Raw genomic sequence first — 25,317 nt, 5'->3', positions numbered from 1 at the left:
GGTGGTAATTCTCTGAATTTCTTCTGGATTTCTGCCCCCAAAGCATGCAAGAGTAGCAATTTCTTTTTTATCATTTGTGATGATAGTATGGCAATGTAGTTCTCCCAGTAATCCCTTCACTAATCACATGGTATTAGTGGTTGACCTGGGGTGCTCACAAAGCACTGTGGTGGGTGTACAGTTATATTCTGCGTGGTGGAAGCTGTTTATATGTATTTCTGCTCTCTTCCGTGGATTATTAGCTTGGATTTACTATAATACAAGCATTTCTTACTGTGTCCAGCAGGTGTTGCAATGTTGACGTTCTTTAGTGCTTGATGGGGAGTCTCCTTATGCCGGATCTTCCTTACTCCCTGCCACTCGTCGCCAAATGTTGTGTTCCAGCCTGGCCAGAAGAGGAGCCGTTGCAGAGGTAAGTTCTCACTTCATTCTTTACTTAGTATCACGATGACAAGGCTTCCCAAGGGAGCCGTCAAACCCCCTTGTTTGGTTCTCCCAGGCCCTTCCATCCATCCCTGGGTGTCTGCATCTCACATGCAGTGCCACAGGCCTGCCCGGCGCAGCACTGAACGCACTTGCCTTTGCATGGTATCCAGCCTACCGAAGACCCTGCGTGAGAGCACAGAGTGCATGACTGGTCACTGAGGCGGCAAGCACCGTCCCCGTCCCCGTCCCAGTCACCACACAAGTCTGCTGATTTTAATCGTGAGCCTCTTGTGCTTCACATGTGTATTATACCCAATGCAACATGGAACTACTACATTACACTGTCCTCATGCCCCAGGTCCCTTTGTTAGCTCACAGCAGGTCTCTGTTGAAGCTAAGCAGAACACAAAGCAGGTGTTACTTTTACTTGTACGCTTCCAACCTGTGAGTTGCAGGGGAGCACACATTGGCTTTGAAATGCTTGCCTTATGAGTGACAAGAGTCCTCCAACACTGAAACGCTTCTCAAACATCAACTTTATTTTCAGTTGCACCTGCATGAATATTTTGGAGGGTCATGACAAGAAACAGAATATCATATCAATTAAAGTATAAGGGATTGCCCTTCAAATGAGCACTGCTTCAAAGCAGAGGATGAAGAGGCTGCAGGATGGAAAAAGCGGCCCATGCTGCTCCAAGCGGAGGCAGGCAGTGTGCTGTCAGAGGAGGAAGGGTGCAGGTACTGGACTCGAGAGAATGACTTCAACAGGAGGTTGAAGGGAGCATGAGACATTGGTTGAGAGTGCCGTCAGATGAATGGAAGAACAGGGGTAATGCCAAGTGCTCCCCAATCTACAGTGCAGACAACTACAAAAGTGAGATTTTGCTGTTTTTGGACCAAATGTTAAGACTTCAACAGGGAAGTGGTCAGACCATAATGTGAGACTCTGTCGAAGTCACTGGAGACATTGAGGTTGAGGTTGGTCGACAGTGAGATGGTGCTCCAAGGAATGAGAACAGGGCACCAATGAGTAAGACATGAGGTGCAAGCGCTGGCGAAGAAGGCGCCAAGGGATGCAGATGGTAGAGCAGAAGGTAAATGGGGTTTCACCTTTTAATCCTGAACGCATTCCATGCCACGATCCACCAAAAGCATGCATTTACTAGTGGTTATTTCAAGTGAACACAAAAAGAAGCACCCTAAAACGAATTATGTACCTGTTGGCCCTGATATTCTAAACACATTCCGAGGAGACGCCGAGGAATGTACACCCCCGTAACTTGATCATGAACACTACTTAATGTTCGCCCTAAAGTCCTGGGGAAGCCCCAACACATTCAACTGACAATCGTGTCTCAGATGGGTAGGCACACATTGTCAAACGATGTCACAATGCCCAAAGGAGGTGCTTCGATACAAGAGGGATGTTTCACTGTAGAGTCCTCTGAGAACATCTTTGCAGAGCCACCCGGAAAGTGCTTCTATAATGAATATACTCAGATGCATGTCTGCCTCTATCATGCAAGCTATGAAGGGAAACGTCCGAACTGTAGCAAGGAGTGAGGACCCTGGCAGAAAAGGACTTGATCTGTGTACAGATCCATTCAAATGTAATGAATGCAGTGCTTGCTGCTGACATTGTTCATTGGTGAGGCCAGGCTCGAACTGGCCTAAAGGGTAATAGACCAATGCCCAAACCAAAAACAAAAACTGCTACTATGGCCCTAGTTTTTTGGTCAAGTGGGCCACTTTTTTGATGTTACTTCACCATGCGGCTGGTAGTTTTGAACAAATGTTAATGAATAAACATTATTTAAAATGCACTATTTTCATCACACGTGATAAAAAATACTCCCCGGTGGGTACTAGTCGAACAGTCTGTCACAAAAGCAATGAATTGCTATTTGCAACTGTGGGCCACTTCTTTATTGGTTCCTGGGACCATTTTATGCCCCAGTCCGAGCCTGGGTGAGGCTCAACCTTTTCCCAGTACGCAACAAAACTTAGTGTAGCAACGAAGTACAAACCACCCAAGGAGGGCTCTCGGAGTCTCGACTTTTCTCCAAAAAGAATGTTAAAATGGTGCATTTTACATTACACTTCCTGTAAATAAATCGGGCAAAAGCCAATCTACTAGAAGTCAGATTTTTTAGTGCAGCCCAAAAACTCCAATAGGTGCCGGGAGACCCATAGTACACATGAGCATTTTCCAACACAATTTAAACATTGATATAGTCACACTTTATCATAGTATTTCCACTGCCAGTTTTTGTCATTTTAAGAACACTTGTGTGCATGCGTTGCAAGAACACACTTATGTTGTCCTTGCCCGATCTTGCCAGCATTGCTGCTGTAATAAGACGTGTTAATGATGGCCTTTCCCAATAATGGTAGTGTTTCCCACTGAAAGAGCACAGGTGTATTGGCATTGCACCATAATACCTGTATATGATAATGTAAGAACATACTTGTGATGGCTTTGGAAACAATGCCAACATTTGCTACTGTAAGAACATATTTGTGTTAGATTTGCCCAATGTTCAACTGTGATAACATACTCGTGTTGGTTTGCCGAATACTGTCACTGTTGCCATTATACGACTGCAGAAAATAAGCACAATTGAAATCCTCTGGACCCAGTGCCCTTGGACTACTGATCCCTCAGGCACTGGCACCAGCACTGGCAATGGAAGCTTTTACTTACATCCCACGCGCACGCGCGTGCGCACACACACACACACACACACACACACCCCACTAACAAAACACTCATACAGGCACTCATTTATTTTTAACATCCCTTATGTGGAAGATGGGTCACGCGTCTGTTTTCTCGGCTTGCCTCTCTTCTTAGGTCTGTGAAGCAGCAAGAAGTATAAAGGAAGTTGTTGGACACAGCCTTTCTTGAGTCTCGCCTCTAGCACTGCCCATAGGAATACATGACAACAGGGTCCATATAGATTCTCTCTTCCTCTAAGCTGTGCTCCCTTGCTCCCTCTACTGCTTGCAGGGACAGAGGCCCTTCAGGCCTCCACTTGGGAAACCCCTCCAAATTAGGGTTTTCGAGGATAGGTATGCCTGAGGGCAGCCAATAATCATTTTGTTGTGCACAGCCAGCACTTGTATAGGGCGGACGGTCTGTTTCTTTAAGTGTTTTTCAACGTAATGTAATGAACAATGGTCTTGTATAGCGGACCATAGGAGGGGTCCGGGTGCTAACAGGGTACAGGTTGAGGCAGATCCAAAAGCCAAGTTGTTGATTAGTGCAGGCCGGCGATGGAATGTTTTCTGTCTGAAGCCCGTAGAATATTTGAAATCCAGCGCATATGATTATTTTGGATGAAGTGGTTATAAACAATGATCTGAGGGACAGCGGTGCTGTCTGGGGCTTGAGTTTGTACACTTTGCATTCACTGAGTGATCTCACTGCAATTAGTAACTGTGTGATCGCATTTAAAGCAGAATAGATCATACATTAAGGACACAATGTTTACATTTGCGTCTGATGTGACACTTAGATTTGCGACATGCTACGTACTAGCTCCTGGTACCCCAGGGTAGCTCCTTCCTATCGAGTGATGCCCAAATGCCAAGGAGCTGGTTTTAGCTCCTGTTCATCAAATCTTAATTTCGAGCCCTGTAGTCCAGTTATACCAGTAATGGTTTCTTTAAATTGCCTACATAAAGCTGAGGAAATAGCCAACCCTTTGCCAGTAATCACTGAAGACCACTTTCATTTAGCTCAGGTGCCCTCCAACAATCAATCAATCAATCAATTAATCTATCGATCTATCTATCTATCCATCTATCTATATCCATTTCAGTATGGTTGGTCGCTATCCTTCACTTTTTATGATTTTGAACCTTCAATATATGCAGCGATTGCTAGTGACCCCCTCCCCATGCAAACACAGATACCCACACAATAATTCATACACATGCGCACACTCACACACATACACAAACTATGACACTAACATACACACATACATAAACGCACACACCCACTCAAAACGGTTGCACTTGCACACACCGCATGCATTACACGGAAACACGCGTACAAGCAATAAATCAGAAAGCTACAAACACGTGTATGTTACATCTTCTGTTCTTCCTGGCACTGCAGTGGGCACTTCGGACAACGAGAGAGAGAGTGGCGGGCACAAATCCAAGCAGAGTGGGCTGATCCTGGACGGACTTGAATAGATGTGGCATGCTGGGCGCCTTGCTCTACATGGCAACCTCTGAGTACCAGGTGTGTGCACACTCTGGTGGGTACAAGCTTTTTCTTCTTTTTGTAAAACTTAAATTCAAGCCTGCCAGCCCTGCAGGAGTCAGGAGGGCACCTTGGCCAGTGCCCCCACTGCCGCCCCTTGGCTCCACCAAGGACCAGCAAAATCACATTTTCGCCCCTTGCCTCGGCCAAGAAAACTTGGGATTTCAGTGACGTAATGGTACATAATAAGTGATGACTAAACAATGTGAATCGAATGATGATTTTCTTGTATGATAAAGCCTGCTCCAAAAAATGTCAAATACAAATCGACAGTTTTTGGAAAACGAGTCCAATTATATTGGAAGGTGCATTGGTTATTCCCAGTTCGATGTATCCAATACTCTGAGGTATGTCGGTCAGGTCTGGGTAGTCTCCCTTGCATGCTGTTCATGAAGGTCACAGCAGTTCATGAAGGTCACAGCAGTGACTAGCCTATGTTCTGCATCATTAGTTCAAGGATATCCTTCCTTTCTGTACAAACACGTGTGTCAGAGTTCACGTAGGAGCTCAGGGGGAGTGTCCCCAAAAATATTTAAAGGGTGAACAAAGTGATTCATTCTTGCAAAGCTACTATTAAATCGCTATATATATATGACTCACTACAACAACTGTTGAATGCCTGATGATTCCTTCGTAAAACAGGTCCAGACCACCTGGAAATACCTATGCAAATTTGCCCTTTTTCAATTGATCAAAGGCCCTTCAGGCTTCAACGAGAGACTAATGCACAGAGCAAGTGCAGTTTGGATAATGATTCAACGAGCGATTGAGATAAGACAACAATGTTGACCTACAGTAAAGGTTGCATCTGAGAGCAACTGATGGGCGGATAAGAGTAAGCTTACAGCAATGGACTGCTATTGTTAAACGGGAAACTAAGGACTATAGATGAAAGCAGAGGATGAGGTGGGGCCCGTACTGGGTCTTTAACAAAATGAATGGGTACAGTTGGCCGGCATCATTCGCCAGTCTGGTTAATGCCTAGGATGCACAAATAGCTTCTTTCATTTTGTTTGACAGAGACCTAGAACATCAACCACGATAGATTATGTGACGATAGGGCAGGGTGTGGGAAAGGATTCTTTTATTAGGATGCCTGCACCAGTTGCAATCCTAAGATTAGAATTATAACCAAAAATGTGATGGGTGGACGTTTTTGAATAAATCGCACCACTGGCACTTCTCTGGGCAACCTTCCACACCACCGTGTTTAGCCCATCAGCACCAATGCAAAAGGGGCCCAGCCATATGCAAATCAGTCAGGTATTGCCACCAGTGGGAGCAGCCCAGCACGAACTGCTAGACCAACTTCCCTCTGCTTGGAAACACAAGCAACCCCAGACATGTTTCGGTCATGCCTGGACCCCTTTTGCAATGGCGAAGACAAGATAAAAAAATGTTGTTGTGGACGATTACCCAGGGCAGTGCCAGTGGTTCAGATTTATTTAAAACCTTCCCCCTATCCTTTTTTTTTGGCTAAGATTAGGATTGGCTTTTACCCAGATTAAAGAAAAAATGATGGAAGCTGTCGACTGCAAACTTTTCTGCGTGCAGACTTAACATGGATAAGACGAATACAAATCTATCTTTCTCTATGTAACTTTCATTCGGTGGTACAAGCCTTGGTTGCATCGGGATTGGATGCCGGAGCTGTCCTTTATGGTATTCCATTGTATTTTCTCTTCACTGGCTTTCTCTGCGCTTCTGTATTGAGTTTTCGATCTGCGCCTGATAGTGAAGGCTCCAGTCCTGGGCACGGTTTCTTAGCTTGTTAATAAATTGCATATACACTGGTGGGAGTAGAATCCCAAGAGCTGACCTGAGAATGCTGGCAATTTTCAAATCCAGAGAGACTCAATATTCCTGGCAGGCCCTTTTTGAATGCAGAACCGAGCGTTTGGAATTCTTTAACCGTGGAGATGTGTCTACTATCCTCATTACTATTCTTTACAAAGGCTGCAAAACTATAACTATTAAGGATATCCTTTGCCGATCAGGTTCAAGTATTAGTTTACTATGGGTCTCAATATGAGTATGCCGGTCCGGTAACAACGGTGCCGGACCGGCACACTCTGAGTTCTGCGTGGGGGGGAAGCACCGGCACTGTTGAACACACAGTGCCGGTGCTTACGTCCTCCCCATTCCCATTGAGTCCTATGGGACTCAAATGGGAATGGGGAGTACATTTTTACTGGGACCGCCGAGGCTGTAAGGCCCCGTTAATTCCTCATTGCCAGGTGCTGGAAAGAACACGACTCCGGCCGCAGCCGTGCCGTTTTTACCAGCATGTCTGCCGCCAGAGTCGTAATGAGGCCCTATGTCTTTTAAATCAAGTCATGCAATTTACCAAGATGTACCACATTTATCACCTCCTTTTTGTTTTTCTTTTATTGCATGTTTTGTCTTATTTATTTTAATTTGTAATTCTTCTGATATGATGCAATTGTTACATATTTGATACTATGGAAGAGTGCCCGGATGCCCTCACAGTTAGGGATGAGCTTCGACCTTACCCTCTGGATATCCCAGAATGGCTAGAAGTAGCCACTGACTGTGGACTTTAGGCATGGAGAGAGGCCACATTGCCTAGGTCTTCCAAGGCAACAAAGGGGCTTCTTTGTCACCATTGAAGGGTCGCAGGCCACTAGATTTGCAGGCCCCATCGACTGCCTTTGGGTCAGCGCCAGGTTGGTGGATCAGAGACGTGTCTGACGCCTTGCCCATAATCTGTGGACCTGGCTCAGATTCACGGATAGGGCTGCTGGCCGGCAGTCACATGCAATTGGCTACGTCTAGCCCACTGAGAGGTCTACAGGACCTGTCAAAAACAGCTGTTATTTTTTTTAATCATTTTGTGTGCAATCCTCTGGGATCCCCCATCCTTTCCTACAAACCTGAGAGGACCAGGGAGCTGCAATATTCCCCTTTATAAGAAACCTGCTAAATGTCTGCAGTCCACAAAGGAGTGAATTCAAAAAAGAAAGTCTCCTCTCCCAGTAACCAGTTTTTTGACTAACCAATGTGACTAACCAATGTGGTAATCCCTTACTAAAATGGGTGGTCCTGGTCAAAGTCTTTGTGCTCATATGGACAAATCAGAGCACTAGAAATCTCCATGCAAGTCCTCGAATTGGGCACAATTGATAAAAATATCCAAGAGGATTTTGGGGACTTTTGGTCAGATACTAACCAAGTTACTGGATGGATTTTGACCAAACCTGAAAAGTATTGCAATTTAGACAGCTCCTTGTGATGGTTTGATACAAATCAGTCCAGTGGTATATATTTTATTATACTGGTAAGGTAGAACAGCGGGTTAAGCACTCGCTGCTGCAATCTGTGTGATCTGCAGGTCGCAGGTTCAAATCCTAGCAAGGCCAACCCAACCTTTCATCGTGTCGAGGTCGGTGATTGAGTACGATCTTAGGTTGGGTGATAATTGTCTAAAAACTCTCTATGTACAGTGCTTTAGAGATATATTGTCAACAGTTGCAATCAACAAAAAAAAACAGCTAAAGGGCGGTTGAAAGCAGCAGAAGACAAGCGTGTATCCTTCAAGATAGTGCTCTAGGGAGGAAGATGTTGCGGGACGTGGGCGAAGCTGGATGAACCGTGCAGGCTGACAGGGATGTGGCATGGGATAGATGGCGCGGGCTCACAGAGAGACAGCGTGAGATCTGCCAGATCAGGGTTATGAGATGCCTGAGATTGCCAATAATTGATAATTGCTCCGGTGCTTATTTCTAAAGTTTAGCCATGATGCACACAATCATTATCTCAGTGACATATGGATTGTCATGTAGTATGTGCATGTTGTGTAACGATCATTATAAAGGCCTTAGTATGTCGAATTCAGTGCTTCTCAGATGCGCTGCAGAGCAGCTCATTACGCCACTCCGCAGTTTGGTAAGCCAACGTGCTTAGAGCCGCTGATAGCGCTTGTGCGTTCTTGACCATTCATTCATTTTGGTGACCATTGAAACATTTTGTTGGCATTAGCACAAACAAACCACCTTTTTCCCAAAGGGACCATATTCCCTTACTAAAATGGGTGGACCTGGTCAAAGTCTTTGTGCTCAGATAGACAAATCAGAGCCCTAGACATGTCCATGTAAGTCCTCAAATTGGGCACAATTGACAAAAATGTCTAAGAGATTTTGGGCACTTTTGGTCAGATACAAACCAAACCACTGGACAGTAAAACTAGTTACACCCTGGGGAGATATTCCAGAAATGTTGCACCAGTGCAAGGTTTCTGTAATCTGGCACCTGGTGGTATTTGTTGAGTCATCGCTGAGTGCATTTACGTGGGTTCTTAACAGAGGTATTGAAGTGGGCACCACCTATGTTAAAAATAATTATAATGTTCAGAAAATGTCTCTGGTGCTGGGACAACAATAAAAACCCCATAATGGGTTTCAATGTAATGCATTCATTTCTCTTGCCTTTATGCCTATTAAATCACTGAATAATCACTGTTATACATGAGTTGCTAGTCTTCAGTTTTTCTGAAGTTATTTATTTATTTTATTTTATTGTGTTTATTATAACGCGACTAATGTCATACCGTGTTCGGTTTCTAAGCGTGGATCTGGGATTCAAACCTCTGTTGCTCTGCGTGGTCTTGCTTCCAAGACCAGCGCGTTGCCTTGTGTTCTTTGACCATATGTATTGATACAGTAACAGCAGGGCATTAAGTGTGCCAGGGCTGGCTGGGGCAAAGCCATCCTCTCGGGCAGCCATTTAGCCAAGTGCTGCACGGTTGGTTACACAACTGCCTGCATGTGTGACCATGTGAAATGCTGACACCTGAAGTCAGCCGTGCAACCGAGCAGCGCTTTGGATAAACCTGCTGAGTGATGTCTCTTTATTCAGAAATGGGGAGAGAGCTGGGTTGGCCAGACTCTCTTTTGTTTCTGATTAAAGAGCTAACATTCAGCAGGAAACCTGTTTACTATGTTTGGTTTAATAGTGTCCACTGCTGGTAGCTCTTTACTCAGCAACAAATGGAGAGGCTGGCCAACCCAGCACTCCATCTGTTTCAAACTAAAGAGACATCACGCAGCAGGCAGCCCATTGCATTCAAGGTGCCATGTGGTTAAAGGATTTCCTTGGATGGTCAGCAACCCCCACCGACATTTCTTTAACCACAGCTCCTTGAATGCGAGGGTTGGGGAGCTCTTATTGGGGGCTCTTTTTGGGGGCATGGCCTAAGCAGTTGTACTTAGGCCATGCCCCCTAATGATAGCCCCCCTCAATTTACCATCCAACTTAAAGCACTGAGTAACAGTGAGAGGCTGACTGGCCCCTGGAGGGGGCGCTAGAGGGACAGCCTACATAGGGGGCTGCTTCCTATGGCCGCCACACTCCGGGGGTGGTCATACTCTACTCTTCCTCCCCATCAAGGCGAAAGAGGTGTCCCCCAGGGCCTGACATCCGGTCACAGTTGCTTGGGGGATGCTTATAAGGCGGGGGGTTGCAGCAGAACAGTCTCTTGTTCAGCAGACCCTGCCTTGTAATCCCCACCCACCCCCACCCTAATTTGGGTAGCATAGTTGTAAAAAGGTGAAATTGTGGAGGTTTTCAGTATTAAGTGGTGTGATCTGTTTTATAAGGCAGTCCAGTGCTCGGTGAGGCGTTCGCATGACCAAGTGATGTACATCATTCCAACGGTCAATAATGGTTAAGAATGTGTCCAAGTGTATTGTGCATTGTGTTTTGTAGGGTTATGTCTTCCAGCCGTATCTAATTGTCTTTTTCTGTCGCAGGTGGCGTGTCAGTGAGGTCCTAGCCAAAGATCAGTTTTGCCGCTGTGGCTTCGGCTGTGAGCGGTTCAGGAATGGCCAGGCTCGAGACAAATCCAAGTGAAGGGCACTGACTGCCCTCCAGGGCAGTTGGACTACAGCATCTGATGTCACTGGTCCTGGGATGACACGGGTCACCCTGGAAATGTATAGTACTTTAGTATGTGGCTGGAACCGTCCCATTTTATGTTGCTCCAAATAAAACTGTGACCTTGTGTTTTCAAATACTTTACAATGGTGTCTGTGGTTATTATGTAAGGTAATATTTGACACACGTTGTCCACAAGAGGGGGACGTGCAGTCAATGGGGGATCGCCTCGCTATGTTTATGTTACTCTAACCCAAAAAAGGTGTCTTTTAGGAATCAAGAGGTGAACACGAAGCAGCAGGACCTAGAGGGGCTCCCTGGGTATTATTGGGTTTAACGCAGCTATAATTATTGTTGCCATTAATGGCCCTGCAAGGGCAGGGAACATTAGGATCATCTTTTTCTGGGTCTTAATCATCTGTCCGGCGAGTTTGGAAGTGGTCTATGGGGTTGGGGGACTCATCAAGGCCTGCCCTTATGTGTGGGTGCCGTCATGCCCTGAAAACTCCGCCCACCCGTTCATGGAGAGCCAGGGAGGGGCACCACACTTGGGTCCCCAGTGAGTTCTATTGCTTGAACCCAGCAGGCAAGAGAATAAATGAAACCACCTAACTATAGGCAGGGCAAGCAGTTAGTCGTACAAGCCACGCGGGCGGAGAGGAATACGGCTGCAACTGTATGCGCTGACGCTTTCTGAAGTGCGCCGCTTCCTCATTGTGGGCAGTCGCTGGCACCATCTGCAGCTCTTCATGTTAGCAAGCAGTTCTTTCCTCCACATCTCGCTGTTCGCAGGACTATTCTCCCTCTCGCTCGTTTTCTATTTGCATCCTTTCGCTCTCTCTGTCTCGCTGCCTCTTTATTTTCCCCCTTTTCTGCCACCACCTCAGTGTCCCCACTTCTACCAGCTCTCCTCCTCACACCCCCCTCCTTCGTTCGCTCTCTGTCACTGTGTTTCCCCTCGCCTTCTCGGCGTCCCTCGCTCTTGTTCTCTGTGATTCTCTCTCTCACACCCACGCCGTTTTCCCTGCCCCTTCTTTCTCCGCTTTGCTCTGTGACCATCTCTCCGCAACTCTCTTTCCTCACTCCATCAACGTCTCTAGAAACTGCTCCTTCTCTCTAATTAGTCTTGCCTCCCCAGCTCTCTTCATTCTGTCTCACTGTCCTCTCTCGACCCTCCCTCTGTCTTACTCCGTCCTTGTACCTCTACGCACCAGTCCCCCCTCTCTCAACTCCACCCCCTACTGCGTAGTCAAGCGTATGATAGTTGCCTTCCTTACCACTCCTTTCGCTTAAGTTATCTCACACTCTTTCACGCCCTTTCTTCAAAATGCTGTTCTTCGGCCGTGCCTGTTGTGTTTCCTTTCTTTCTAGCTTTTTGTCTCCTAAATAAAACTACGATTTACTCAGTACTAATAAGAACGAAAGCTAAGATATGCTTTGGCGAGCTTCGCAATGCACTTTCTCTGGGGAGATGGGAGTTAGGAGCGGGGGGTGTGGGAGTGGGTTCGTGCTCAAGTTGTTGACAAAATACTTGCTAATGATTAAATAAGAGGGAGTGAGAAACTCCTTCATTACCATTTTAGCACCCCTTCCTACCCGAAAGTAGACTGCGATCCCGTACATTTGTAATCACAGACGCCTTAAAATAAATAAATAAATAAATAAATAAATAAATAAATAAATAAATAAATAAAAAAAAAAAAACAAGGCGGCTATGATGTATATTTAAATTTGTTTCCGACACAAAACTTGATAGATTATATGACGTTCTTCTTTACTGCAATGATCCCCCAAAGCGTTGAACACCTCTGGGTGCAGTGACGATAGAAACGTATGCGTTAAACATTGAAAACCAGGCATTGCAAATCTTTTGTGAACGGTAAGATTGTGGTGCATAATGTAAGGTCTGTTCTCTGTTCAACTTAAAGGTATGCCCGGTTATGAACGGCAGCATCCGTTAGTCAAAACTTCCCCAGAGCAAACACCTGCATCGAACGACACAGGTTAATGTAAAACTTACCGCTTTTGTGGAGAGCAGCCGTGCGTGAATTCCACCGTATGTCCTTCGGGTTCTCTCAGTCAACTGTCGGGGATGGGGTCCGCTGCACAGCGCGCCCCGGGCCACCCTTCCTCCGACTCCTGGCTGTACCAGCCGGTTTCCAGGCAACACCCAACTTCGCGTGTCTTGCTGCATAAAGGACCGCCTTCAGGTCGGGGCTGAGGAAAAAACAAAACAAAAAAAAGACGGCATTTCCCTTTTCCAGCGCGCGGCAGCGCTCAGCCAGAGAGTTCTAAATCAAAAATTGGGTGTCAAACCTACGCCTGAGCAGCTGATGAGCAGAGACGGAAACGACGACCTTTATAAATCGATGGCTATGCGGGCAGTTCAGGGCTAGGGGCCACTATTGGCTATGGGGGCTTGGCAGCGTTCAGATCTCAGCTCCTTGCTGTCTACACGGGCTTTGCACTCCACCGAGGAAGGGCTTGGGTACTGGCAGAGATGAAAGACTCTACTGCACACACAGCCAGCGTGATGGCAGACAGAATGTCTCAACCTGTCTCCAGGGGCAACCTGTGGGCAGAGCTGTGGGGCCAGCTACTTATCTGTGACTTGTGTTGATGTGCTGGGCATGCTGAATTCGTGTTCGGTAGCGTTATATCGGAATGCTTACCGGTTGTGCCCTTATCTCTGAATATTTTTTATTCGTTCTGTAAACCAGATTGGTATATATGCGTCTGGCAAATGTTTCTGCACACTGCACATTTTCGCCTTTTAATAAAAAAATAGTCCCGAGGAAGTATTGCATTTGGTCTTAACTGTTTATCTTGTCTGGTCTCATACACTCATTGATCGCACAGCGCCCGCGCAATACGGGCAGGATGTGAGCGCGGAGCAGCAAGGGCTGGAGTGATGAGTGGGCGGCTCCTCGCAGGAGATTTGAGGAGATTTCAGGTGACCGTAAACCATGGCTCAACCTTTCGGAAAATGTTGCTTTTTCAAGTCATAGCCACACCATACTGGCGTGTATTTTCCATTTCTATGTAGGTATGTTCTTCGCCTACTCGGTTACGTTTATGTTGTACTCACGACTCTTGAGACAGGTAAGAGAGAAGTCTGTTTAATATGTACACCTCCCAGGCATGCCGCTTCCAATTGCCCTCCCTAGCCTAACCCATACAGTTCTACATTCCACACTTTGCTCTGCCTGAATTGCAAAAAGTATATAAGAAATAAACTTGTCTAAGCCAAACTACTGTGGTATATCCAAGCTATCACCATAATAATAAGAAACACTCTGGTAACTGAAAATAAAAGATGTTAACAATATTGAAATGTATAAAAAATGCGATAGCAATCACTACAGGCGATAGCAATCACTACACTGATTGATAATGCATGGTGGCGATGTCATGATGTAGATGCACGGTACAATAATACCTTCTCCACACAAAGGGCCTCCTTGCAGGTCCGGCGGTAACCCTGCTAGTGATACCGGCTGCCAGTGATACCGGCGGGTTGCTGCCTGACCCGTAAGGAATTATCGGCGCCTGACTTCCCGGTAAGACTGGGGTATTACAACCCCGGTGGCCGCAAAGTCAGGCGCCAGTAATTCTGTTAATCCCCATTCCCATGGAGTCCGATAGGACTACATGGGAGTGGGGACCACGGAAGCACCGGTTCCGTGATGGCTTGCCTACCATGGCCATTGTATCCAGCTAGGTCTGCCCTGTCGGGCACAGCAGCTCCGGCAGGCAAACACGTAGTGTGCCGGTCCAGAAACAACAGTGCTGGTCGGCTTAACGGCACTGCTGTTTCCAGACCAGCACACATGTAATGAGGCCCATAGTCCTTGAATTTTGCAATAGACGTCCTGATCTTGGCGAAACACGCACCTTGGACTCTACCATCACTGTAATGGTATTTATTAAGGTCAATCAGACTCTTTAATTCATCGTCTTCAAGTTCTGCAAAACTCAGCTGCACATCTAGCCCAATGCTCAGAGGCTCCCGCATACTCTTCCTCCACTTCATCAGCTTCACTGGCTTCCGATTAAAAGGCAAATTGAATTTAAGATCTTGAGCAATGGGCACTACGCAGTTCAGCATTCTGGCCCATCCTTTCTTGGACTCAAGCTTATTCGCCATCTACCTTCCCGAGCTCTGTCTTCATGTTCTCACATTTTGATGGTTATTCCTCGAGTTGGTGCTCGTTCGTTTTCAGTCCTTGCTCCGAAGTTGTGGAATTCTCTCCCCTGCCATTTGTGAGATAACTGATCATTTCCATTTCCACAAGGCCTTGAAAACATTTTGTTTGCTTAGTAGCATTCGCGAAGTGAGGTTTCTTTCTGCAGCCTGTTTAGTGCACCCCTCCCTTTCACTATGTCTAGTTGCCTTCCTCACATCTTCCCTTGCATACATATCAGCAACCTGACCTAATGTTACATCTCTAGCCGACACAACTGGCACCTCTTGGCTGAGACACATCACACAGACATTTTGTTGAGACTCTGCTACTTCACCCCAACACAAATGCACCTTCTCTCAAAAAAATTTTTCTCTGCATACCAATTCTTCTTTTACTCAAGTGCAATCTGTCATCCAACATCACATAACCATCAACAACCATTTGCTTCTAGATCAGCGAGCATGAACATAGGGATACCCTTAGGCACAAACCTGGAGTTTTGCACCCTAACTACATCACCTGCTCTTACCTGTGATATGGACCTATGGCTCTGAGCGCTCTGAAGGGGAGCATTTTGAAGCAGAGTTGCTGTACACAGAGCAGTGTGGTGTACACTCTGTTTAAGACCAGATCTCAGACCTAGATGCAAACATGTACTCATTTCCACTTACCAACTCCTGCCATTCTCACCACGTCTTTTATATCAATTTCTGACATGGCACCTCCTCCTAGACTCCCTGATCTGATTTAGAAGCCTGCCTTCCTACCTCTCATCAGCCAGAACAGAGAACATCCGGTAAGAGAGGACGGTGTGCATCTATGAGACTTGACAGCCTCTTTCACGACTTGTCAATTCAAAGTATTTACACCGCCAATTGTACAGCATTCTTTATAAAGGGATTAAATATTTCTACCAAACCGTTGGACGCAGGATTTTACAATGACGTCCGATGATGCCTGATGTCTAAATTCCCTAAAAACGTAGTCATTTCATGCGAAAATTGTATGTAGTTGTCTATGACTAGACGGTACACCTTCCCTATCCAACACTTTCCTCATGAATTTGCTGACCTTTTCTGTGGTCACTGATTTTAAAGCTGTGACCTCCACCCACCTCGTAGTATAATCTACCAACACAAGAATAAATCTCAACCCATCCTTGAGTTTATTAAATGGTACCATACTATTCAAAGCTACCTTGCACCAAACTTCATCCGTATCTCAACAGGAATCATGCCACACGCATGTACAGATTGACACTTGTCACTCGCAGCACATGCCAAATAATCTTTCACCACCAATTCCACGTCACTTCCCATTCCTGCCACCAGTAAGACTCCCTCAGTCTTCTCTTGGTCAAGGACCTCCCCAGATGATCGTCATGTGCCAAATTCAATAGTTTGATCCTCAATGATGTGGACAGAACTAACATATTACCTCTCGTAATACCCCGTGGGCCTTCTGCCAAATCATTGCAAACTGTGAACTAACCCTTGCCTTTGTTCTCATGGGCTACCGTCTTCCAATCTTCACACAAACCATTCCTAATGCATGCCAACTCTACATCACGTTCGCACTCCTCCAACCATTCTGCCTTGTTCAACGTGGGAATCACACTTGCCACCTCAACCCTGCTTGCCAGCTACACTCTGCATCCACCTCCCTCTGCACAACTAGATGTGGATGTTAATCTTGATAAACAATCCACCACCACATTTTTCTTCCAAGGGACATGCTCTTTGTATTCTTGTAAATCGACCATCCACCGCAGTTTGTGAGGGGACGCAGATCTCAAGCCCTTAGCGGTCATAATGTATGTAAATGGTTTATGGTCCGTTCTTTGTATATAAGCAATAGCCAATATAAATATCCTGAAGCGTTTTGACGCCCACCACACAGACAGGGCCTCTCTTTCAATCATTGCATACCTCCTTTCATCATCCCCAAGGACCCAAGACCCAAATGCATTTGGTCTTTACTGACTAGCCTGACACTGGGCCAACACTGCACCCAACCCTATTTCACTGACATTCTCAGTGAGAAGGGTTCTGCATTTGACATTGAATGAAGTCAATAAAAGTGCCTTATCTACGTCAGTTTTACATTGTTCAAATTCCCCTTGACATTGCTGTGACCACTTGAAAGGGGCATGTTTTTCAATAACTTCCTTCTATAGGCCGTCTTTTCGACATATCCCAGAATGAGCTTAACGTAATATTCTGTCCTTGCTAAAAATGATCTAAGCCGCTCCTTCATCGTGGGCTCAGGTGCTTGTACTAACACTTTGACCAAATTTTCATTGCATTTTTCCCATTGGCATCTAATGTCTGATCTAACTGGGTCACGCTTTGCGCTCTTACCTGACATTTAGCCATTTTAATTGTCAAACCATTTTCTAGCAAAATTCTCCATACTTCATGCATTCTCTCATTATGTTCCTTTATGAATCGTTCCCCACACCAAAATGTCTTCCTGAAAATAATTCACCCCTTTTACTTCCTAAACAAAGCCTGTATCAGATGCGAAAAAAAACAGCTGGCGCAGATGCTAAGCCATACAGCATGCCACAGAATCCATACTCCCTGAATGAAGTCACAAAGGGCATTAGGGATTGTGACTCTCCGTGTAAGTTTAACTGGTAATAGGCAGATGACACATTTATCATTGAAAACCACGATGCTTGGCTGAGCCTTGCCAACAATTCATTTATGTTTGAAAGGGGATGCCTATCCACCCATATATTAGCGTTGAACTACTGTAAATCTACACACATCCTCAAAATACCATCTTGCTTCCAAACCAACACCACAGGGGCCAACCACTTGGATGACTCTATCTCTACTTTGACACATGCTACCTTAATGTTTTGAATTCTGCCTTGAGAGCCTCCCTGGCCAAAACTGGAACATGCCTAACCGTGTGTGCGTTAGGTATGGCCCATCTTTTCAGCATCATTTTGTGAGAAAATCCTTGCAACATACCCAGTCTGTCAATAAAAAGTGAAAGGTACATCACTTTAAGTTACTGCACTGACAGCCCTTCTGATTTGGTCACCCTCCTGCATGCACAAAACTGGTACAAAACTGGTACTTCCTTGCCAGGAAAAATGTTAATGTTTAGAGCTGCCTGCTCCTCCCAACCCAGAAAGCTTGTCCCCTTGTGTGCCACATACAGGTTTCCTTGCTTCATATATCCCTTGATTTAAATCTATGCCCATTCTTAACCTGATACACAATGAGAACGTGGCCATAAGTGTTTGGGCTGATGTCTGGAGGTTTAAACCTGAAATCTCCCTTGATTTCAATCTATGCCCTTAACCTGATAGACAGTGGTTACTTAGGCATTAGTGCTTGATGTCTGGGTGTTTAAACTTCAAATATCCCTGCCAAAAACATTCTTCATATGCTGCCAGTGATATCATTATGTAAGATGATCCTAAATCAATTTACGTTTACATTTGTGGCCCAATTTATAGATAGAACATCCCAAGGCCCAGTCCTCTTCTCTCCTTGCACTTGCAATAAGGCATCTTCTGCATCTCTCGCGTCCCCTGCTTTTCCCCCTGCGGCGAGCCGCAAGCTGTGAGGAAAGCAGGAAGCAGAAGCGACGTGGGTCGAAGCCACACCCCCCGATACCACACCCCTTGAGGCCACCCCCCCAGAAGGAAGTGAACTTCAAAAGGAGCTCCCAGCTGCCCTTGCAGCGATAAGCCTGAGCGCGACAAGGGCGAGGGCAACCTCACCTGACAGTTTGGCTGTTGGAGTCTGCTACAGAAGTGCCTCTTGTAGTCTGCCTCTCGTTCCCCTGCTTGTCCCCCTGCAGTAAGCCGTGAGGAAAACAGGAAGCAGAAGCGAGGTTGGTCAAAGCCACGCCCCCCGAGGCCATGCCCCCAGAAGGAAGTGAACTTCAAAAGGAGCTCCCAGCCGCCCTTGCGGCGATAAGCCAGAGCGTGACAAGGGCGAGCACAACTTCACCTGACTCTTTGGCTGTTTGCTGGCTTGCTGGTCTTGATATACAAACAAAAACATCAATCACATCATAAAATACAGACACTCTTGGTTCTTAGAGAAGCTCCATGACGTGAGGAAATGGGCCGCCTGACGAGCGAACCTGCGGACGCAGGGGGGGAGGCGGTGGTGAAAACGCAGATGCATGTAAAACAGAGGCTAGCTTCCCATCCTGCCCTCCTGGTGCCTGCATCACCCTCCAGACCCCAGAACACCCTCTTGCCGCCTTTAAAACAATCACGTTTACCATTTACTAAAGAGAGACTCCCTCAGGAGACTTTAAAGGATGCCCTAACCCAACTTCAATCTCAAGACCCAATTAATATATCCACTCTCCCTACATCAACCGAGAAGGGCCAGGTATTGAAAGAGTGTGCTGAACTTGGGAACACACCAGAAAGAAGTCAAAAGAACATGGAAGCCACCATATTGGGCGATGGTGTGCAATCATCCACACAGTCTGAGCCTTTGGAAGGAACCTCTAGGGAACTGGGTATTGGTAATACATCTAATTGACCAGTAAGAGGTTTGATACCTCCAAGGGAACTAGACGGGCCCCTGCTGACACAGCAGTGGCCTGCCACTGACATGGAACAGGAGGGCTGTAAGAACACGGCTGAGATGCCTTAAATAGCTTTCCCAGATATGACAGATTTGTCCTGCAAGGAAAAACTGAATACAAGCGGGAGAGGGGAGGAAGCCCAGAATCTTGATTTTATTAGACCAGCACAACAGGATCACGCTCCCCCATACCCACTATGAGCCCAGAAATACTAGGGCCACCAATAGACTTATTGGATAGTGATAATGCCACGCCCATTACAGCTCTAGTAGCTGTGATACAAGTGGGAGAAAACTCCCCACCCCAGGCATATAAATCTAATCATGAATTGGTATCTCAAGGGGAGAAAATCACCACTATTGCTCTAGAAGAAACCAGAGCTAATCTTGAACCAAACGCCAGTGCAACCATACATACTTCAAATCTCCATACAAACCCTCAGAAAATACCAGGCGCAGGTATTCTATCAACCTCCACTTCAAAAGAAACTAAACATCAGAGGAGCAAGTATTCTAGAAAGGAGGTATTTGAAGCTTATGAAAAGCAAACAGGAGAAATCAGCGAATCAGAGTTAATGACTTGGCAGGACGAGGCCTTTTGGGGTGATATGGATACATCACCTCAAACTTCGGCCCTAATCGATACTAAAATGCCAAGAATTTCCCGGGCAGCGGAGCCATTCTGGAGCCCAGGGAATGAAGATCACTCAGGAATCATGTTAGGATCTCCAAATGCCAAGGCCCCAAAGGAAGGGAAGATCTGCCCTAGAACAAAAACTTGTTCAGGACATACCAAAGCTCACTGGTAAAATGACTACAGAAAAAGGAAAAGTGTGTCCTTTGTTAAAGAAAAAATAGCTGCGCTTGATGTAGAAGACCACTTTGAATGGGAAGCTCGGAATCGGTATGGACAAAAGGAAAAAGATATAGGGCCCCATATGAACAAAGGTATTAACAAGACAAATGAGGTCACAAACCAGGGGCAAAAAAACAAATTGGAAGCAAGGATGGATGAATACTCCCTTGAAAAAATAAGAGAGTTGTGCAATAAGGGGAGAACTGACGACCATGTCCACGTGCAGAATGTGGTAATGGCAGCTACAGACATTACAATGGCCCCTTTTCTTAAACTCGATGAGAACATCAATGAATCCTTGCAAATGGTTTATGTGGTAAACTCTATAACAAAGGATCAGATAACTGGAATCGAAGGAGCGTTAAAAAGATTAGACCTGAGAATGGACAAGGAAGCAGACAAATCAAATAAGTGGCAAGATCGCCTAAGTGATTTAGCACGCCGTGACGCCCATGATAAACAACTTTTGATGGAGGCGATACTAGAAGACCACAAGTGGATACGTACCAATTAACAACAAGCCACCCTCAATTTTCGACAGACTGAGGCATCTCGAGAAGACAGAGGGGAACAGGAAGAAACAAAAGTTTCAAGTTTAGTCACAGGAGGAAAAAAAATTGTGAGACAAGACAGAGGGGGACCCATGAGACTAGAAAGGGGTCCCGGGAAAATCATAGCAAAACAAGACGGTAAAGAAAATCCAGCCAATGACCTCCCTCAAAAGGCCATGCAGAAATTGGGCAATGATGTAAGGGACAAGTCAAGTTATGCAATTTTTGGTGAAGCACAAAATGAGACGAAGAATGCAACAGAAACTACTTTGAAGGTGGTACCGAAAGAGCTTCAAGATAAATCGCAAAAGAAACCAAAAAATCAAACCAACAAACGGAAGGAATGTGGTTCAGGGTCCTTCCTACAAAACATAAAAATTCCAGCAAGGGAAGAGCAAAGCCATCCAGCAAAGAAGCCAAGGCTGGAAATGAAGATCTGCAATGCATCTAGCATTAAAGAAATCTCTAAAAATCCAGTCTCCACTGAAATTGAAAGAGAAGAGGAGTCAGAGGGATACTTGAGTGATTTAATAGAACTGATAGAAGAAAATAAGGAGGATGAAGAATGGCAAAATATTAGCCAGTCAGATTGGTAAGCAATTGATAATCAGTCCCACCATTATGAAACAGAAAAAAGACTAAAGGTGATTAAAAAACGAAAAGAGCCAGACAGGAGAAAAAAAAAAGGCGGATGACCGAAGGCACCAGGAATCCAGGCAACGATCTCATAGTGGGGAAATGAAAAAGGAAATAGAACGTAAAAGACACATATTTTGGAAATCCTTGGAAGAGAGACGGAAAAAAAGATCCCAATCAGTGGGACCAGCCCGAGAAAGCACCTTGCGAAATAAGTCAAGTCAGCAAAACAATGAAAAAAGGAGAACACAGAAGAAAACAAGAGGGAGTATGTGGGTGAAAAAAAAGGTCCGCATAGACCCTACAAACTAAAGCTGGAGAGAGTAGCAAAAGACTCAAAAAAGATCATCCTCAATAGGAAAAATCTGATGACTATCATAACACAACTTACATCACTTAGGAAGATCTGAGCAGATGACATCTTGATAGTCGAATTTCCAGAAGAAAAGAGGCCAGATGTGATAATAATCCACCTGCGATCTCAAAGAACAACCAACCTAATGTTAAGATCCAAGGGAAAGTTGGCTGATGCAGGTTTCAGATTAACAGAGGTGGAAGGAGATGAAGTTAGCCGTAGGAAAGAAAACAGGAACCGCTCATCATATGAAAGCTACAAATCAAGATCAGAATTGTGGCATGTAGAACCCCCAAGAGAACATCATAAAAATTCAGTAAGAGAGCATACCAGAATCAGACATCGTGAAAGGAATGGGGAAGAAAGGATTGCACATCAAATTACAGGGAGAGAGGCCCAGAAAAACAAATTGGCAAGGGCAATCCCGATGAGGAAAGACCACAACCAGACGGAACGAGATGTGCTGAAAGAAAGGCTGAAAGACTGACAGAGACCGAGAGGGGGAGACATAAACATGGTGGATGTAAAAAGATCGAGGGATGGTTTCAGTCCCATCGCCGTTAGTAGAACACCAAAATTGAAATTTACGGTGGATAAGTCCAACTCAAAGGCCATAACGCGAGTCAGTGGAACTCAACGACTGAAACAAGGAGCCCACGAATTAAGATCTGAAAAAAAGACACAATAGGCCAACATTCAGGCAGTTAGGGGAAAACCGCTACTGGCCTCATGGAACACAAGGGGCTTTAACCACCTTTACTCGGGAGACAGTGCCTTTCTGGGGAAATATGAAATAATTTGCCTTCAGGAATCTTGGATAAGATCGATTCCCTTATGTGAGGGTTATGAGGGGTATATGAACCCGGCTAAGAAAAGATGGCTGGGCAGACCCCGTGCTGGTCTCCTGACGTTTGTAAAAGGTGAAAGCGACCTTCAAGTATTGAGTCACTGCACCCCGAATCCGTACGTCCAGATTCTAAAGATCAAGAAAAGGCTTAAATCTCAGGACATCAATCTCCTCTTAATTAACACCTACTGGAGCCAAATAGATTGTGATAATGAAACATATCCACCAGATATAATAGAAGCAATAGATGAATCCATGATAGAAGAAAAAAATCAATTAATTATCATATGCGGAGACCTGAATTTAAAGCTGCTTGACAAGACGGGAACACTAAAATCAAATCAGCAGTTGGAAGGAAACAAAAAAGTTGGTCAGATGAAATGGAAATACGAGAGATGAAAATCTTAAATGGACAGACAAAAGGAGACCTCGAAGGAACAACCCCATGGTCAAATAATACAGGCACCACGGTCCTAGACTACTGGTTCGTAGCAGGAAACACTCAAAGGTGGATAAACACATTTAGTGTGAAGAAGCAGAAGTCTAGTGACCACACTCTATTAAAGAACAAATTCAATTTGGAGTCTGGTGGTGCAATAATTCATGCACTCCCGGCACTAGAAGTCTTGTGGGGAAGAAACCGGCTCAGAATAAAAACTCAGGCAATCGCTAAAGTAACGGATGGGTTCAATAACCAGGTAAAAAGAAGTCCAGGAGAAGTAGATCACAAATGGCTATCAAAAGGAGTACGTGATACAATGTGATGGAAATAAAAATCGATCCATCACCAGGAAACATGCGTACAATGCTGACCTTGTGACCAGACGAAAGATCTACCGTGCATATCTAAGAAGCATAAGAAAAAGCATGATGGCTAATAAAGAACAACTAACACAAAAGGTCAAACAATCCTATAAAAAGTGGCTAATTTCATCAAAGGCCTGGAGAGCTCAATGCGATGCAGAGAAGATGCTAGCTGCAATCCAAACGGCAAATGCGCATAGCCTTTGGGAGATCATTAATAAAGGCGACAACTTCCAACCGGCCTTAACTATCTCCCAAATTTCAAAAGACCTGTGGGTTAAGCACTATTCTACCCTGTTCCAGCAAACTTCAACTACAGAAATGATCACACACCCAGGGAGAAAAACACCATGGCTCATAGAATGTGATCTCAATTATATTTTGGGGAGAATAAAGAAGTTAAGCCCTTCAAGGGCGGCCGGACTGGATGGCATATCAAATCAAATGCTCAAAGAAAACGGGGAAGCCTGGGCTATCTTTATTTTGCAGCTCTTCAATCAAATAAAGAAGACAAGAATCATCCCAATGTCATGGAAAGAGGCACTGATTGTCCTAATATATAAAAAAGGGGATCGTGGGGACCACAAGGACTATAGACTTATAGCTCCTTTGGACTGCATAGGGAAAATATTCTACTCTATCCTTTTAAGGTACTTACAAAACTGGGCCATCAGTGAGGGCTTCTTGGACAAACGGCAAACAGCCTTTGTATGTGGAGTCGGCACATACTTGAATTTATTCATTTTGAATCTATTAAATCTCCGAGCCCTTGAAACAAAAACAACTGTGTACCTGGGATTTATCAACCTAGAGCAAGCCTTCGATGGAGTCAACAGAGGGCTTCTCTGGGAAAAATTGAAGAAATAGAATTGCCCAGTCGACCTCATGGAAGCCATTCAAGAACTATATACTGACACCTCGATTCAAATTATAACTGCGAAAGGAGGGGCCACCACTGAAAAGATCCCGACATTCAAAGGAATTAAACAAGGTTGTGCGTTGGCACCTTTCTTGTTTATTCTATAACTGGTAGATATGGTTGAGTCGGAGAGTAGGATCAGAGCCTTTCCTCCTACAATTGAGGGCGAGGAGCTGTCCTGGATCCTATATGCGGACAACATGGTCTTCATTGATCAGACGGCTATAGGGCTTCAGCGACGTATCAAGGAGTTCAAGAGCTACCTAGATAGAAACCAAATGAAGATCAACATAAAGAAGTCAGTTGTCTTAATTATGAAGTCAGCTCGAGGACATCAATCAAAAAAAAGGAACTTCGTATGGTCAATTGAAGACCAAAAACTGGACATTGTAGACCCAATAGTCTATCTAGGAACAAGAATTAACAAAAATGTGAATGTACAAGGTCAGTACACTCTAATTAGAGAAAAACTAAAAAAACGAACAAATCAAGGTCAAGCATTCCATCGCAGATATGGGTCATACTCTGTGTTACCAGTATTAACTTTTTTCAAGCAGAAAGTAGTGGTGGTGGTGACTTATGGTGCACAGTGTCTCCTAAATTTGCGATGGGAAACTTGGGACATAGTCGAAGCCCACTTCTGGCGGAAAATCCTCAGACTCCCTAACTGCCTGTCCATTTCAATAATAAGGTATGAACTCAGGCTCCAGTCAATGAGGTCGATAGTTCTGTGGAAAACAATTTCCTTTAACAGGAAATGTACTCTTGACTCCCCCCCCATTTGAGATTCTAGCAAAAACAATGGCGAGGAAGCAAGATACAAACCTTCAATTGTGGAAAATAAAATGTCAGGAGATTTTACTGTATTATAATATCAAAGAAGAGACATTAAGAACAAACCCCCGACAAGGCAAAGAGAACCATCGAGAAAACGACTGAGATGAAACCAACATGTTAAAACAGACAAATAAACTATGCCATAATATTATCTGGGAGCGGA

General features: G+C 45.0%; 1 protein-coding gene across 2 annotated transcripts in view; it reads right to left on the bottom strand.

The window, feature by feature from the left end:
• GPR174 (G protein-coupled receptor 174) overlaps positions 1–13,206 on the bottom strand; it is a 249,620-nt gene extending 236,414 nt beyond the window's left edge. Inside the window, exons 1-2 of one of the 2 annotated variants that reach the window (XM_069612905.1) lie at positions 12,915–13,206; positions 12,615–12,811 (exon numbers count right to left, since the gene is read on the bottom strand). The gene's annotated coding sequence lies outside the window, so the exon portion shown is untranslated. Of the gene's footprint in view, positions 1–12,614 lie in introns of both variants that reach the window. The other variant, XM_069612904.1, reaches the window with a different exon arrangement.
• Between the last annotated feature and the right edge of the window lie 12,111 nt (positions 13,207–25,317).

This window comes from Ambystoma mexicanum, chromosome 5p (genome assembly GCF_040938575.1).
Source record: "Ambystoma mexicanum isolate Mex_15411 chromosome 5p, UKY_AmexF1_1, whole genome shotgun sequence".
Taxonomy (NCBI): Eukaryota; Metazoa; Chordata; class Amphibia; order Caudata; family Ambystomatidae; genus Ambystoma; species Ambystoma mexicanum.
This window is presented reverse-complemented; position numbering and strand designations above follow the sequence as displayed.